This window comes from Triticum aestivum, chromosome 7A (assembly GCF_018294505.1).
Source record: "Triticum aestivum cultivar Chinese Spring chromosome 7A, IWGSC CS RefSeq v2.1, whole genome shotgun sequence".
Classification (NCBI taxonomy): domain Eukaryota; kingdom Viridiplantae; phylum Streptophyta; class Magnoliopsida; order Poales; family Poaceae; genus Triticum; species Triticum aestivum.
Window position 1 is genome coordinate 319,023,369 of NC_057812.1, and position 15,292 is coordinate 319,038,660.

Sequence of the window (15,292 nt, forward strand, 5' to 3'; positions counted from 1 at the left end):
GGGCCCGACTCGCCGATCCGGCCGATGAAGACATGAATTCCGCCGAAGGGGACCCGGTACCCGTACTCAATTGAGCCAGCCTCGGGGCCCCAGCCTTCGTCGTCGATGTAGAGCTTTTCGCGACGACTCTTGGTCATCCGGCCCACAACCTATCCCTTGAGTCCTTCGAAGTTGCCCTTCAAGAACTCGAATCCACCGTGCGCTGGCCCCACGGTGGGTGCCAACTGTCGTGGAATTGTCATGGCAGATGTCCTAGTAAAAGGACTTAGTCATAGGGCCATCGCAACTAGGAAGCTTAAAGGGGTTAATTGGGACAAATGACACAAGAGATTTTATACTAGTTCGGCCCCTTATGATGAAGGTAAAAGCCTACATCTAGTTGTGTTGATATTGCTGGGGTTTCGATCACCAAGAGGCTAGTTCGTCGGCTTGGTTATCGATCTCTTGTTTCTTGCCGTAAGCCGCCACCAGGTCGCCCCCTTATATACACGGGTTGACGCCTGGTGGCTTACAGAGTCCCGGCCGGCTCATAAATCATGTCCAGCTCGGTGACTTCTTTTGCATTCATTTTCTTACAAGTCTTTTCTTTTATACGGCGGTTTACAATATTGGGCCTTAAGCCGCCGCTAGGCCTTTAGGCCTTCTATAAGGTTTAACAGACTATCGCCTTGAGTGTTTACTGGGCTTCCCTAGTGACCCGACATTGGGTCTTGACCCGGCCCCTCCTAGGCGGGTCATAACTGATAGCTATATCCCCAACACCTCTCTCTCTCTCTCTCTAAGCATGTGGACATGTTTTTCGATTTGGGTTTTCGCTTGAGGACAAGCGAGGTCTAAGCTTGGGGGAGTTGATACGCCCATTTTGCATCATGTTTACCTCTTATTTATAATGTTTTTATGCATAATAATTCTTTTTGGAGTAATTCTAATGCCTTTTCTCTCATAATATGCAAGGTTCACACAAAGAGGGAGAATTCCGGTAGCTAGAAATCTGGACCTGAAAAAGCTACGCCAGGCTACCTATTCTACACAACTCCAAATAAGCAGAAACTTTACGAGGATTTTTATGGAATAAATAAGAAATACTGGGGCAAATAACTACCGGAAGGGGGCCACCTGGTGAGCACAAGACACCAGGGCGCGCTTGCCCCCCAGGCGTGCCCTGGTAGGTTGTGCTCAGCCCAGCGCACCTCCGGTGCCCATCTTCTGGTATATAAGTCATTTTGACCTAGTCAAAATGAGGAGAGGACTTTCGGGACGAAGCGTCGCCGTCTCGAGGCAGAACTTTGGCAGGAGCACTTTTGCCCTCCGGCGGAGCAATTCCGCTGGGGGAACTTCCCTCTCGGAGGGGGAAATCATCGTCATCATCATCACCAACAACTCTCCCATCTTGGGGAGGGTAATATCCATCAACATCTTAAACAACACCATCTGTCGTGGGAGCAAGTCTGACAGTAAGAATAGGGGGTACGTAGGAGGAGGCGAGGTCCTAACTACGGCGAGGTTGTGCACGCAAGATTTACGAGTTCAGGCCCTTCCCGGAGGAAGTAATAGCCCTATGTCTTGGTACCCGGAGGCTTGGTCGACTGGATTATGCGTGAAAGTTACAGGGGTGCGAACCCTCATGCCAGAGGAGGGGGTGGCTTATATAGAGTGCGCGGGACCCCTCCCACCCTTAGTTACACAGGGTGTAACACCCCGGATGTAACTTACCATATTTGTAACTCCGACTCTTCCATTACCGGCTTTAAGTTATGAGATTTCACTTCGTGGTTGGGTTTTGTCTTCGTTTTGCATTTTGTTCATGTCATGCATTTCATACCATGTCATCATGTGCATCTCATTTTCATACGTGTTCGTCTCATGCATCCGAGCATTTTCCCCGTTGTCCGTTTTGCAATCCGACACTCCTACGTGCACCGGCGTACCCTTTTTGTCTCTTTTCATGAGCGGGTGTTAAAAATTCTCCGAATGGACCGAGATTTTCCAAGTGGCCTTGGTACACCACCGGTAGACAGCCTGTCAAATTTCGTGCCATTTGGAGTCCGTTTGGTACTCCAACGGTTAACCGGGTAACCGGGAAGGCCTCTTGTGTGTTGCAGGCCAACACCCCTCCAAAACGGCCCAATAACCCATCCATACCCTTTCCATGTCCTCCGTCGTCGGATCACGATCATGTGGGCGAAAACTACACTCTATTTGGACACTCCTACCTCCTCCTACCTATAAATATGTGCACCCCTCCTCCGAATTCGGGTCCCGAAACCCTAAAAATCGCCACCGCCGCCGCCGGACATGTCCAGTCCGCACCGGACACGCCGCGCCGCCGCCCGCAGCCAATCACGGCCTGCCACATGGCTAGCGCCACCGCCCACCGCCACCAGCCCGCTCGGCCCATGCGGGGCCCCTGCGGCCCATTCTGCCGCCGCCACCGCCCGCGGGCAACTGCGCCACCCGAGCGCCGCGCCCGCTGCCGCCGACGCGCCTCCGCTGCCCCTCGCCCCTCACCTCGCCGTCGTCCGCCGCTGCGGGCCCCCGCACCGTCCCTCGGCTTCCGTGCCGGAAGCCGCCTCCCGAGCTCCTCCTCCGGCCGGATCTGGCCTTCCCGGCCCCGATCTGGCGAGCCGAGCTCCGGTGATCATCGACCCCTCCTAATCCGCAAGTCTGGCGACACCTCCGACGAACCTCGGTTTGCATGCAAGTGAAACCCTAGATCCGAGGTCTAAATTTTCCTGTAAGGCTTTTCTGTGCAACTTTTTAGGGCTCTGTTCAGCGCATCATAACTCCATGACCATAACTCCGTTTCATGCGCATGATATATCAAAATGTTCATTGGGAGATGCTATTCATTTCATTCCATTGTGGCATGCTTATTTGAGTCCATCTTGATGCCCAAATCATTGATGCAATAGTGCTATAAATTGTTAGGTGCTGTTACTTATGAGAGTATGAGGATTTGTCATTTTTGTCACATTTGTTGTGTGCTTCATATGGGCATGAGCTCTACATGTATTTTGATCTATGCCATGCCATATTAACAGGGGTGCTTGCCATGTATTTTTGTGATCAATGAGGTGACTAGCACAAGCATGCAAAGTACCCTTCGTGATATTGCTGATTTCAGGGACTTAGGATTTTACTGTCATTTTCCTGTTGTTATTTTGATGACATGTAACCATGATGCTACAGTGAGATCCATGCTTGTTTTAAGTACCTTCAGTAAGGATGTTTTGGACATATGGTTATGCGCTATCCATCCATGGCTCTGTTTGCAATTATGGAGGGCCCTAGCATGTTTTAATCTTGCTCTACTTTTCCTATAAAATGTTCCTGGCATATTGTTTACATGTTAATCAATTTTGCCATGGTTGTTGTTAGTGATCCATGCATGCTATGAACTTTCTCTTGCCATGGTTAGCTTCTTGAACATGTCATATTGCTGATTTTATGCTTTTTTTGTCATGCAAGGCTTTGTGATGAGTGATTTGAGCTCACAAATATACCTTCATAATTCTGTTTATGTCATGCTCTGTTTTCTGCTAAGTCTGAAACAATTTATTAAACTTGCTATGTTTACATGGGTGCCATCATATTTTTTGTGCCTTTTTGTCTCATGATTAGCAAGGGACTTTTGTTCTATGCATTTAGTAGATTCATGCCATGCCTTTTTTTGCTATGATATGTTCCTGTAGCATGTTGTTTGTTTGCTCTAAACATTGCTTCCTGATGTTATTTCTGGCATGTTAGTATTTTCACTATCTGTGAAGCTAATATCTTTTGCACTTTTGCCATGCTTGTTTAAACATGCTCTTGTGTGATTTAGCCGTAGCTCAGTGTTCATGTTTTGTCAAGCATCTTGAGTACATCACCGCCATATGCTTTGTTGCTATGTTGGAGTGCAGTAGCTTAGTTTCTAGTTGCATTCTAGATGACATCATGATGTTAATCGCAGAATTGTGCCATTCTTGTTTTGCTTGCCATTTGCAAACCGTGCATCCGATTCCGGTGACCCTTATATCGATTTCGACCAAAATCATCTCATCTTTCCAGCGGCACACTTGGTTTTCCAAGTTGACGCCTTGTTCATCCTTTTCCTTCCAGAGCACGCATATGCATTGCATATCACATCCCGCATGTCATGCCATGTTTTGCATCATGTTGTTTGTGCATTACACCGTGATTGATTGTTGGTCTTTTGCTTCTGTTCTTGCTTTGGGTAGATTCGGGAGACGAGTACGTGATCGAGGAACCTGTTGAGTATGCTAACGAGGATCAAGCTTTCGTCAACTCTGAGAACTTTGCAGGCAAGATGACCATACCCTCGAAATCACTTCTACATTTGCTTGCTAGTTGTTTGCTCTATTGCTATGCCGCGATACCTACCACTTGCTTTATCATGCCTCTCATATTGCCATGTCAAGCTTCTAACCCACCTTTCCTAGTAAACCATTGTTTGGCTATGTTACCGCTTTGCTCAGCCCCTCTTATAGCGTTGCTAGTTGCAGGTGAAGATGAAGTTTGTTTCGTGTTGGAACATGGATATTGTTGGGATATCATTATTATCTCTTATTTACTTTAATGCATCTATATACTTGGTCAAGGGTGGAAGGCTCGGCATTATGCCTGGTGTTTTGTTCCACTCTTGCTACCGTAATTTCCGTCATACCAGTGTTATGTTCCTTGATTTTGCGTTCCTTACGCGGTTGGGTGTTATGGGAACCCCTTGACAGTTTGCTTTGAATAAAACTCCTCCACCAAGGCCCAACCTTGGTTTTACCATTTGCCTACCTACCACCATATACCTTTCCCTTGGGTTCTACAGACTCAAGGGTCATCTTTATTTTAAACCCCCCGGGCCAGTTCTCCTCTGAGTGTTGGTCCGAACCGAGCTGCCTGCGGGGCCACCTCGGGGAAACTTGAGGGTTGGTTTTACTCATAGCTAGTATCATCCGGTGTTGCCCTGAGAATGAGATACGTGCGACTCCTATCGGGATTTGTCGGCACATTGGGTGGCTTTGCTGGTCTTGTTTTACCATTGTCGAAATGTCTTGTAACCGGGATTCCGAGACTGACCGGGTCTTCCCGTGAGAAGTAATATCCTTAGTTGACCGTGAGAGCTTGTGATGGGCTATGTTGGGACACCCCTGCAGGGTTTTGAACTTGCGAAAGCCACGCCCGCGGTTATGGGCATATGGGAATTTGTTAATGTTCGGTTGTAGAGAACTTGACACATAACTTAATCAAAATGAATCAACCGCGTGTGTAGCCGTGATGGTCTCTTTTCGGCGGAGTACGGGAAGAGAACACGGTCTCTTGTTATGCTTGAACATAAGTAGCTTCAGGGTCACTTCTTGATCACTATTAGCTTCTCGTCCGTGCTTTGCTTCTCTTCTCGCTCTCTTTTGCGTAAGTTAGCGCTAGTGCTTGCTGCAGCTCCACCTCACTACCCCTCTCCTACCTTTAAGCTTAAATAGTCTTGATCGCGAGGGTGTGAGATTGTTGAGTCCCCGTGACTCACAGATACTTACAAACAGATACAGGTGCTGATGATGCCAGTGCAGGGGACGCTATCGAACTCAAGTATGAGTTCGACGAGGATTCGGGCCGTTACTATGTTTCTTTTTTGGATGATCAGTAGAGGAGCCTAGTTGGGACGACCGGGGATCTAGCATTTGGGGTTGTCTTTCTTTATTTTGGTTTCGTAGTAGGACCTTGATTGTATTCTGGATGATGTATGATATATTTATGTATTGCGTGAAGTGGCGATTGTAAGCCGACTCTTTATCCCTTTCTTATTCAGTACATGGGATGTGTAAAGATTACCCCTCTTCCGACATGCCTACCATGCGGCTATGCCTCTAAGTCATGCCCCGACACGTGGGAGATTGTTGAGGCATATCTCTCTCGATGTGGTTTTGGTGATTGATGACAACGTGTTTGCGGACTAATCGTGTGCTTTGAGAATTTTAGAGATTCATCCTTGGCACGAGACGATTTCTTCCCCTCGGAGTGTCATTCAAGACGGTGTAGCTTTTTCGTTTCTCTTTCGGTGGACTAGTTGCGTAGAGGGCACCGTACTATCAAGAGGGGGTCCGCTTTGGTATTGCTTGGGTGGAATAAACACGTACACATCCGCTTCTCACCCTCTGAGCCCTTCCGCTTCGATGGAGAGATCTTCCCTTTGCTTGTGGGCTTTGTATGGGTCCCAGCGGTAGTACCGTGGTACCCAGCGGTAGTACCGCTGAGGGGTCACAAGCGGCAGTACCGCCCCGCAGCGGTAGTACCGTGGGTGACTCCGCAGCAGTACTACCGCTGGCTTGCCAGGTTCCTACCGCCTCGACTCAAGGGCTCTTTTTATCGTGTCAGGTTATGCAGCAGTAGAGGCGGTAGTACCGCTTCTCAGCGGTAGTACCGCCCTTACCACCGCGGTAGTACCGTTCTGGGTCCAGGTCCCTGCTTCTCTCCTTTGTGCGGTAGTACCGCTAGGTGGAACGGCAGTACCGCTGGCTCAGCGGTAGTACTGCCCACCCAAGTGGTAGTACCGCTCTTTGCGGGGATGAGTGGGGGGTAATGGTTGGTTTGTTCCCCCCACTATATATAGGGGTCTTCTTCCTCAAAGTTGACTCACCTCTTCCCCCTCAAGCTCCATTAATGCTCCAAGCTCCATTTTCGCCCGATCTATCTCTCTAGCCAATCAAACTTGTTGATTTGCTCGGGGGTGGTTGAGAAGGCCCCGATCTACACTTCCACCAAGAGATTTTTGATTCCCCCACCTATCCCTAGCGGATCTTGTTACTCTTGGGTGTTTGAGCACCCTAGACGGTTGAGGTCACCATGGAGCCATAGTCCATTGTGGTGAAGCTTCGTGGTATTGTTGGGAGCCTCCGATTAAGTTGTGGAGATTGCCCCAACCTTGTTTGTAAAGGTCCGGTCGCCGCCTTCAAGGGCACCAATAGTGGAATCACGGCATATCACATTGTGTGAGGGAGTGAGGAGAATACGGTGCCTTTAGTGGCTTCTTGGGGAGCATTGTGCCTCCACACCGCTCTAACGGAGATGTACTTCCCCTCAAAAGGAAGGAACTTTGGTAACACATCCTCGTCTTCACCGGATCCACTCTTGGTTATCTCTTACCTTTACTTGTGCAAGCTCTTTAGTGTTACTTCTCTTGCTTGCTTGTTTGTTTGTTGTTGTTGCATCATATAGGTTGCTCACCTAGTTGCATATCTAGACAACCTACTTTGATGCAAAGTTCAATTTGGTAAAGAAAAGTTAAAAATTGTTAGTTGCCTATTCACCCCCCTCTAGTCAACCATATCGATCCTTTCAATTGGTATCAGAGCCTCATCTCTTTATTAAGTAATTTACCGTCCGAAGAGTATGGTTGATACCGTAGACGGTGTGGAGGAACACTCCGGTGTGAACCCGATCTCGTCTACGGGCGATGGGGGAACCTTGGTCTCTCGTGAGGAGTTCAATGTGGCCTTGGAGACATTGAAAACCTCCATGACGACCGAGGTTGAAAGAATGTTTACTAAATTCCTTGAAGGGTTTAAACTATCCACCGCACCGTTGAAAGTGGGTAATCCCACCGACAAGGTGACGGATGCTATCTCTGACAAAGGGGAAGCTAGTAGTGAAAAGGCTCCTTCCTCTAGTGGTAAGAATGGCACCTGCATCTTTGCTCATGTGGAACCACCACTTGTTTATGGTGGACCGGTTCCTACCACTCATTTGAATCATGCCGGTCCTCCCCCTAAGATTGTGAAAAATGAGGACTTTGATTCTTGGGTTTACCGCTTTAAGCGTCATTTAAACCATGTGAACACTAATCTTTGGAGAATCATTGAAGAAGGTTTCCATCCGCATGATCCAAGCAACTTCACTCCTCGAGAAGCCGCGGATAATCAATTCAATGAGAATGATCTCTTCATCATTCAAGATGCAATTCCACCCGAAGATCTACCTCATCTTCGGCCCTTCACCTTGGCCAAAGACACATGGCTTTGTGTTGTCTCACTCTACCGGGGAAGCGCAAGAATTCAACGCTCCAACTATGAAGTGGTGCAAGATGAAGCCGATGAGTTTGCAATGAAATAAGATGAAGAACCTCATGAGCTTTATCGGAGAGTAACCAAACTCGTAGTCTCACTCCAAGATCACGGGAGAAATGACACGGATGACAATTGGCTCAAGCGCAAATTCCTCAAGGCAATGATGCCTTACCACAAGGCCATGTCCTCCATCATTCGTCAAAGGCCGGACTTCCACACTTTAACCTCAAGCGAAGTGTTGGATGAGTTTGTGGCCATGAACATCTTGGACAAGACCGCTGACAATGCGGTGCTCCGTTCTGAAAGGGCAAAGAAGCCCAACCTTGCTTTGAAGGCCAAGGTCTGCATTGAAGAAGAAGAAGAGGAAGAAGAAGAGGAAAGCAACCCCGAAGATACAAAGTATGCATATCATGAACACATGGCACTTGCTTCAAGGCAATTTTGGAGCAAGAAGAACTCAAGGCCAAACTTTAACAAAAACAACTCAAGTGGCACGAAGAGCAAGCAACGTGAAAGGACTTGCTACAATTGTGGCAATGTGAGTCATTTTGTTGCGGAGTGCTCGTGTGAGAAGAGGCGTCCGTTTAGTTACCATTATTTGGGTCTTCCTCGATTTTTGCGCCCATCTGTTCGCTTTTTCCTTATAAATAGGCACGCTGCCGGTTTTTCTCATTCTCCTCTCTTCTTCGTCTTCCTCCTCTCGCGACCTCCGCTGCTGCTCGAGCTCCGCCGCCGTTCCAGAACATCTCGTCATCGTTGACCTTGGCCGCTGCATCAACCAGACTCAGTTCAGAGAAAGGCGGCGACCTTCCGTGGAGGATCCGTGGCCGTAAGTATTCACCCTCTGTTCCTCGGATCTGCATTTAGAGCTTCTAGGTTTTCCTGTGTGTTCTTCGTAGTTGTTCGTGGTTCTTCGGAGTTTCTTCCACTACCGCCTCTTCTTGATCCAAAAAGAGATGTATGCTTATGCGGTAGTTGTTTGGTGCCTCCTCTTGAATTTAGTTGATACTTTTTTCTGGTACGAAGGCCGCATTAAAACTGATGAACTCATCTGGGCTATATTTTTAGGTCTAGAAATATTTTCATTTTGAACGGCCATTTGATCCATAATAATATCCAGAAATTAAGAAACCTGTTTGTCTCCATACTTAACCAATTCTGCCGCTGGTATTTCCCAAGTGTCTGTAGTCATGGCGGCTTACTACGCCGGCTTACTTTTCCTTATATGACATTAGCCCTTATTTAAGCTGCCATTGCTCCCCTGTACCATTATCACTTAAGTTAACCATTATCCTTGAATTGAAATGGCAGGTTGCTTTCCTTTCAGTTCGTTTTCGAACATCATCCCGTCCAAGGCACCGATTGTCTGCAACTGGGTTCCCTCAATAGTCAATGAGGACACTCTGAAGGACTTCTTTACCATAGGTTTTTTGCCAGGGAAAAATATTATGTGCAACCGTGCACCTGACCCGGAGGAGGAACGGCCCAATCCAAGAGATGGTGAAGTCTTTGTCTTTTCTGACCACATGAACCGTGTTTTTTCCCCGCCCGGCTCAAAGTTCTTCAGAGAAGTCGTCCATTTTTTCAACCTCCACCCTCAAGATATCGGACCCAATTCTATATCCAATATCTGCAACTTCCAAGTACTCTGTGAGGTTTACCTTCAAGAAGAGCCGGCCATGGAGCACTTTAGAGAGTATTTTTATCTGAACCGGCAGAACGAGTGCACCAATGGCCTTAGCTTGGAACTTGGAGGCATCTCGATTCAACGCCGACAAGGCGCCGTCTTCCCCCTTATAGTCTTGCCGAGTCATCCCAAAGACTGGAATCAGACTTGGTTCTAATGTCAAGACACTTCACCAGCAAATGAGAAGCCACTGCCGGGTTATCACGCCGAGCATCTTGACTCCAAATTTGCGCTCCATGACAAACTTACTGCTGCCGAACGCAAGAAGTTGATTCCAATCAAAAGGATTAATGCTTTATTGGGGAACGGCTTAACCGGAGTTGACTTGACCAGTTGCTGGGTTGCGTGGCGGGTTATTCCTTTAAGCCGTCGATCAAAATTGATGTATGAGTATGGTGGAGGCCCAGACGACTCTCTTTGTCACAGCTCCGTTCAATTAATGGAAGAAGATATTGTTTCAATGTCAACCCTTCTGGTGAATGGAAAATACGAAGACTGCAGTAAAGTTGGGTTAAACCCCTTCTGCAAGCTTAACCCGGTGCTAGAAGTAAGGAAACTCTGATCTCTCTCCTTTGTATTTTTCCCAGCCGTGTTGTTTTTTAATACTCGCCTGACCTTTCATCTTGTTTTTACCTGTTTACAGGCCAAATCTGATTTCTGGAAAGTTAAATATCGCCATGAAGCTGCCAAGAATGCGAGAGTCGCCGCCATAAACGCCAAGAAAACGACCCGGAGGTCTAAAAAGAAGAAGAAGAGTACCGCTCAAGATATGATGAAGCTTGATGATACTTCTGAGTCGGAGGTAGCCCTTGACTCCCTTGGCCAACTTTTTAATAATCTTATTAACACTGATCATTGCCAGGACGACACAGGGGCCAGTTAGGTCGCGGAAGAAGAGGTAACTATTTCCTCCGACTCAGCCCATTTGCCAAGACAGAAACTTCGAGTCGTAAACCGGAAAGTAAGGTTTTCACACCCTTTGGCTTATCTGGATCCTCACTTTCTTTTGAAAAATAAGCAACATGAGAGCCGCCGTCAAGCCCGGAATGAAGACGAACCGCCTGTTATTCTTCAACAAACTCCTCAAAAGCGCCGGAATGAGGTTTTACTTCCTTGTCTTTGACTTTCTACTTAATGGATCCTTTCCCTTGCATTACTTAACTTTACTTTATCTTTGCAGGAGGTGTCTCGCTCTTCTGGCGACTCGTCTCAGACCCAGTTTCCGGCCTTCAAGACTACCCCTGGGTAAGGAAAAAATCCTCTTTCCTCTGTGTTTTTCAAACTATATCTTTATACTGACAGTCCTATACTATTTCTCTTAGTGGTCAAGCTAAGTCCAAGAAGGCAAAGGCAACTAAGCCGGTGGAAGACCTGCCAGTTCTTGTCCCTCAACCGGCCATGCCCTCTTCTCCTCCGTTAACTGACACTCCAGAAGACCCGCCTGTCAACGTAGAAGCAAATCCTCCTGAGCCGTCGGTTGACGATACCACCATTAACCCATCTGCCACTAGACCATCCAGGTCGGCTAACCCGCCATCACCATCTGCGCAAGACGTACTGATCACCGGAAGCTGCTTTGTTGAGCCGGGGAATCCCACCGTGTTGGCTCGTCACACAGCGAAACAAGAGGTGTTCGAGAGACAGAAAGTTCGTCTTGACATTTCGCATTATGGCCATATGAATGCCAATGATATATTATCCGGCTATCTCAGCCATGTGCACTCCAGCCGCGACTCAGAGATAGAAATGGTCAAGCAGTTGTAGCTAAAGTATGAGGTATATTCTTCCGGCTTACTTATATTCTGCCAGCCCCCAAGTCTTTAGATTATGAGAAAACCGGAATGATCTATAGACTTTATGATATAGGCTAAGACCGTACCTTTAGATTTTCCTGTAATCCAATAAAATTTGCACAAAGCTTCACCTGTAGTCCCCAAGGGCCGGTTCATTTAACCATAAATGAACCGGTACTTTGAATTTTATAACTGTCTTGTACCGAATCCAACAAATACTGTAATCCGGCTTGACCTTGAGAAACTTTGCTGAATATCATACATTAGCCCCCAAGCACCAAGTGCTGTTACTTTGTAAAGTATTTGGGACTGGAAGTATTTTAGAGTCATAAGAAATTGATTTGGCATAAATTAGCCCCCAAGTGTCAAGTGGTTTTGCAGTGCAAAAGCACTTGGGACTTGAATCTTGAATTTTAAACCTTAATTGAAATCTTGACTCATCTGGGTATGTTTTGCAGAATGCCTTATCTGAACTGAGCTCGCAATTAACTGATGTGAACACCCGGCTGGCGGATTAGGAGGCAGAAATCAAGTCTACTGACTCCAAACTGCAACTGAGTCTTGCTGAGACGGAAAATTTGAAAACCAGTTTGACTGTCAAGAAGAAAAACTGGGCTGAGGAAAAAACTCTGTTGACACAACGCGCCGAGAAAACTGAGGCAGCCCTTGAAGAGGTTACAATGGAGCTGACCGGTTTAAAGGACCGGGTGTCTCAAATGGTGGTCGCCATCTTTGGTAAGCCATCTGTATTTGATATTGTGTACTTTCTGTTGATCCGGAATATAAACCACCAGCTGACTCTGTTTACAAAATATGTGCAGGCCCACGAAGCAAGAATTTGAGCCAAGATAATGCGATTAAACTGAAGGCGGTGTATACCTTAGTGGAGCAATTGTATATTGGCGCACAACGGGCACTTGCCGCTATCTCTCCTGCCAATCAAGGACCCAACCGGCTCAGTGATGTCTTAAAAAAGCTGTCAATCTTACCCGCCAGGTTCCAAGAAGTGAAGCGCTCCTGTGCCAGAGCCGGAGCTTTGACTACCCTGAGCCGCTCCAAGGCTTGGGTGCCAGATCTAGACCCGGCGGACGTGGCCAGAGGGTATCCTACCGTGAAGGAAGACGGATGTCCCTTTGACCAAGATGACTTCATGGCTTGCGTGCGCAGAGTTCGACCTCAGGCGACTGTTCTTGGAGATGAAACTAATATCGACAAGTATCAGCCAGGTTTTGATGTGGAAAATAAGAAGATGTCAACTCCCTCGTACAAGGTGACATATTTAATCCCGCCTGTTCGTGAACATACATTTGCTCCAGAAGTTGATCCGGCCGGCCTAATTGACGAAGAAGCAGAATTTATTGCCATGAACGGTTTTGATTGGTCAAAGCCCAGCTTCCAATCAGCAGAGGGTGGTGAACCAGTGAGGGAGGAGTGATGACTATCTTCATGGGCTTGTAAAAGCCTTGTAATAGATTAGTTTTGAAAACACTTCATATTCTGCCTATGTCATCGCGTATAAGACACCGTGTGTTACTCTGTTCTTTCTGATGTTAATGTATGCATCATATTTATGGTTGTCCCTGCAATACTTCAACTCTGTTCCTATAGATAAAAATGAAAATACTGGCTTGGCGGCTTAGTACCAAACGGGTCAGAACACCCGGGTTATAGCCAATATTTTTATCATAAAAACCAGAACTAGATGTAGAAAGAAAACAAGGCTGAAATAACCTTTGATTAATACAGAAAGCAACTGTTCATAAACAATAGCCACACATGTACCTTTGATCTCCTGACCACCGGTTTAAATGACCCAGGTGATGAAGTTGATAATCCAGTCTTTTTTTAGAAGTCAATGCTTGTAAATACTTAATGATTATCATGCCTTGGTGGCTTGTTGTCAAATAGTCCAGCCAGTGAAAGGGCCATGCTGATTATTTGTGAAATTGAGACAACAAAAAACCAATAAGTCAAATAACAGGTGGTAAACAAAATTAACCTTGCAATTAAAGCTTGGGGGTTTCTGATTCGAATACGATCAGTAAACCAGACCAAAGGGGTTAAGCTAAGGTTCGTATACGACCATGTAGCCCCCAGTGGCTTTGGCGTTGCGCCGATCAAGAGGGCACCGACAGCTATGTTCTCTTTGGTTCGAATACGACCTATGTTTGAAAAGGAAGCTCCCAAATGATCTTGAGAGGTTTTTAACAACCCTGATTCGAATATGATCCAAGTCGGACCCAAAAGGGGTTAAGCTGTGCTTCGAATATGATCAAGAAGCCCCCTAGTGAGTTTGGCTGTGAGCCGATCAAAAGGGATACGACAGCTATGTTCTCTTTGGTTCGAATACGACCTATGTTTGAACAGGAAGCCCCCAAGTGACTATGATAGTTGCAGCTAGATTCGAATACGATCATAAGCCGGACCAAAAAAAGGTTAGACTTGATTCAAATATGATCAGCTCCTTAATAGTCATTTGAATGTAGTAGTAAAAAACAATAAATATGTGTAATCTTTCTAAAAAGAAAAGAGACCGACGGTCCTGCTTTATTACTTATCATAATATATATAATGTCAACGTATGACATTGATGAGAGCTGGTGGCTCAGGTGTAGTATGGCCAAAGTTGAGCAATGTTCCACGGCCGGCGGGTCTCCTCTTCCGACTTACGCGAGTCTTTGTGCTCTCGAACGTCAATGAGGTAATATGACCCGTTGTTTAAGTTCTTGCTGACCACAAAGGGTCCTTCCCAAGGTGGGGATAGCTTGTGTGCATCTGATAGATCCTGGATGAGCCGGAGCACCAGGTCACTTTCTTGAAAATTCCTGGATTTAACCCGGCGGTTATGATAACGGTGCAGGTCCTGTTGATAAATTGCTGACCGAGCCGCTGCTAAGTCTCTTTCCTCATCTAACAAGTCAAGTGCATCCTGTCTGGCTTGTTCATTGTTAGCTTCAACATAAGCCGCCACATGGGGCGAGTCATGACGGATGTCACTAGGCAACACTGCTTCCACTCCATAAACCATGAAGAAAGGTGTATAACCTGTAGACCTGTTAGGGGTGGTGTTGATACTCCCCAGCACCGAGGGTAACTCCTCTACCCAACAACCTGGGTTCGCTGCAAGGGAACCATAAGCCAGGGCTTGAGACCTTTTAAGATTTCCTGATTTGCTCTCTCAGCCTGACCATTGGATTGAGGATGAGCTACAGACGAAACATCAAGCCGGATATGCTCGCGCTGACAGAACTCCTTCATAGCCCCTTGGGGTAGATTAGTGCCATTGTCAGTGATAATGCTGTGTGGAAAACCAAAATAGAAGATCACCTTTTTCTTGAACTGAACCGCTGTGGTCGCATCACACTTACTCACTGGTTCTGCCTCAACCCACTTTGTGAATTGTCAACTGCCACTAAAAGATGCGTCTTTTTATCCTTAGACCTTTTGAAAGGTCCAACCATGGCAAGCCCCCAGACCGCAAACGGCCAAGTGATTGGAATCATCTGCAACTCTTGAGCTAGCACATGTGCTCGTCGTGCGAATTTTTGACATCCATCACATCTACTGACCAGATCTTCTACATCAGCGTCAGTCGTCAACCAATAAAAACCATGACGAAAAGCTTTGGCCACCAGAGACTTTGACCCGTCGTGATGACCACAATCACCTTCATGGATCTCACGAAGTATTTCTTGGCCTTCTTCAGGGGAAATACACCGATGAAACGCTCTAGAGACACTACGATGGTATAGTTCTCC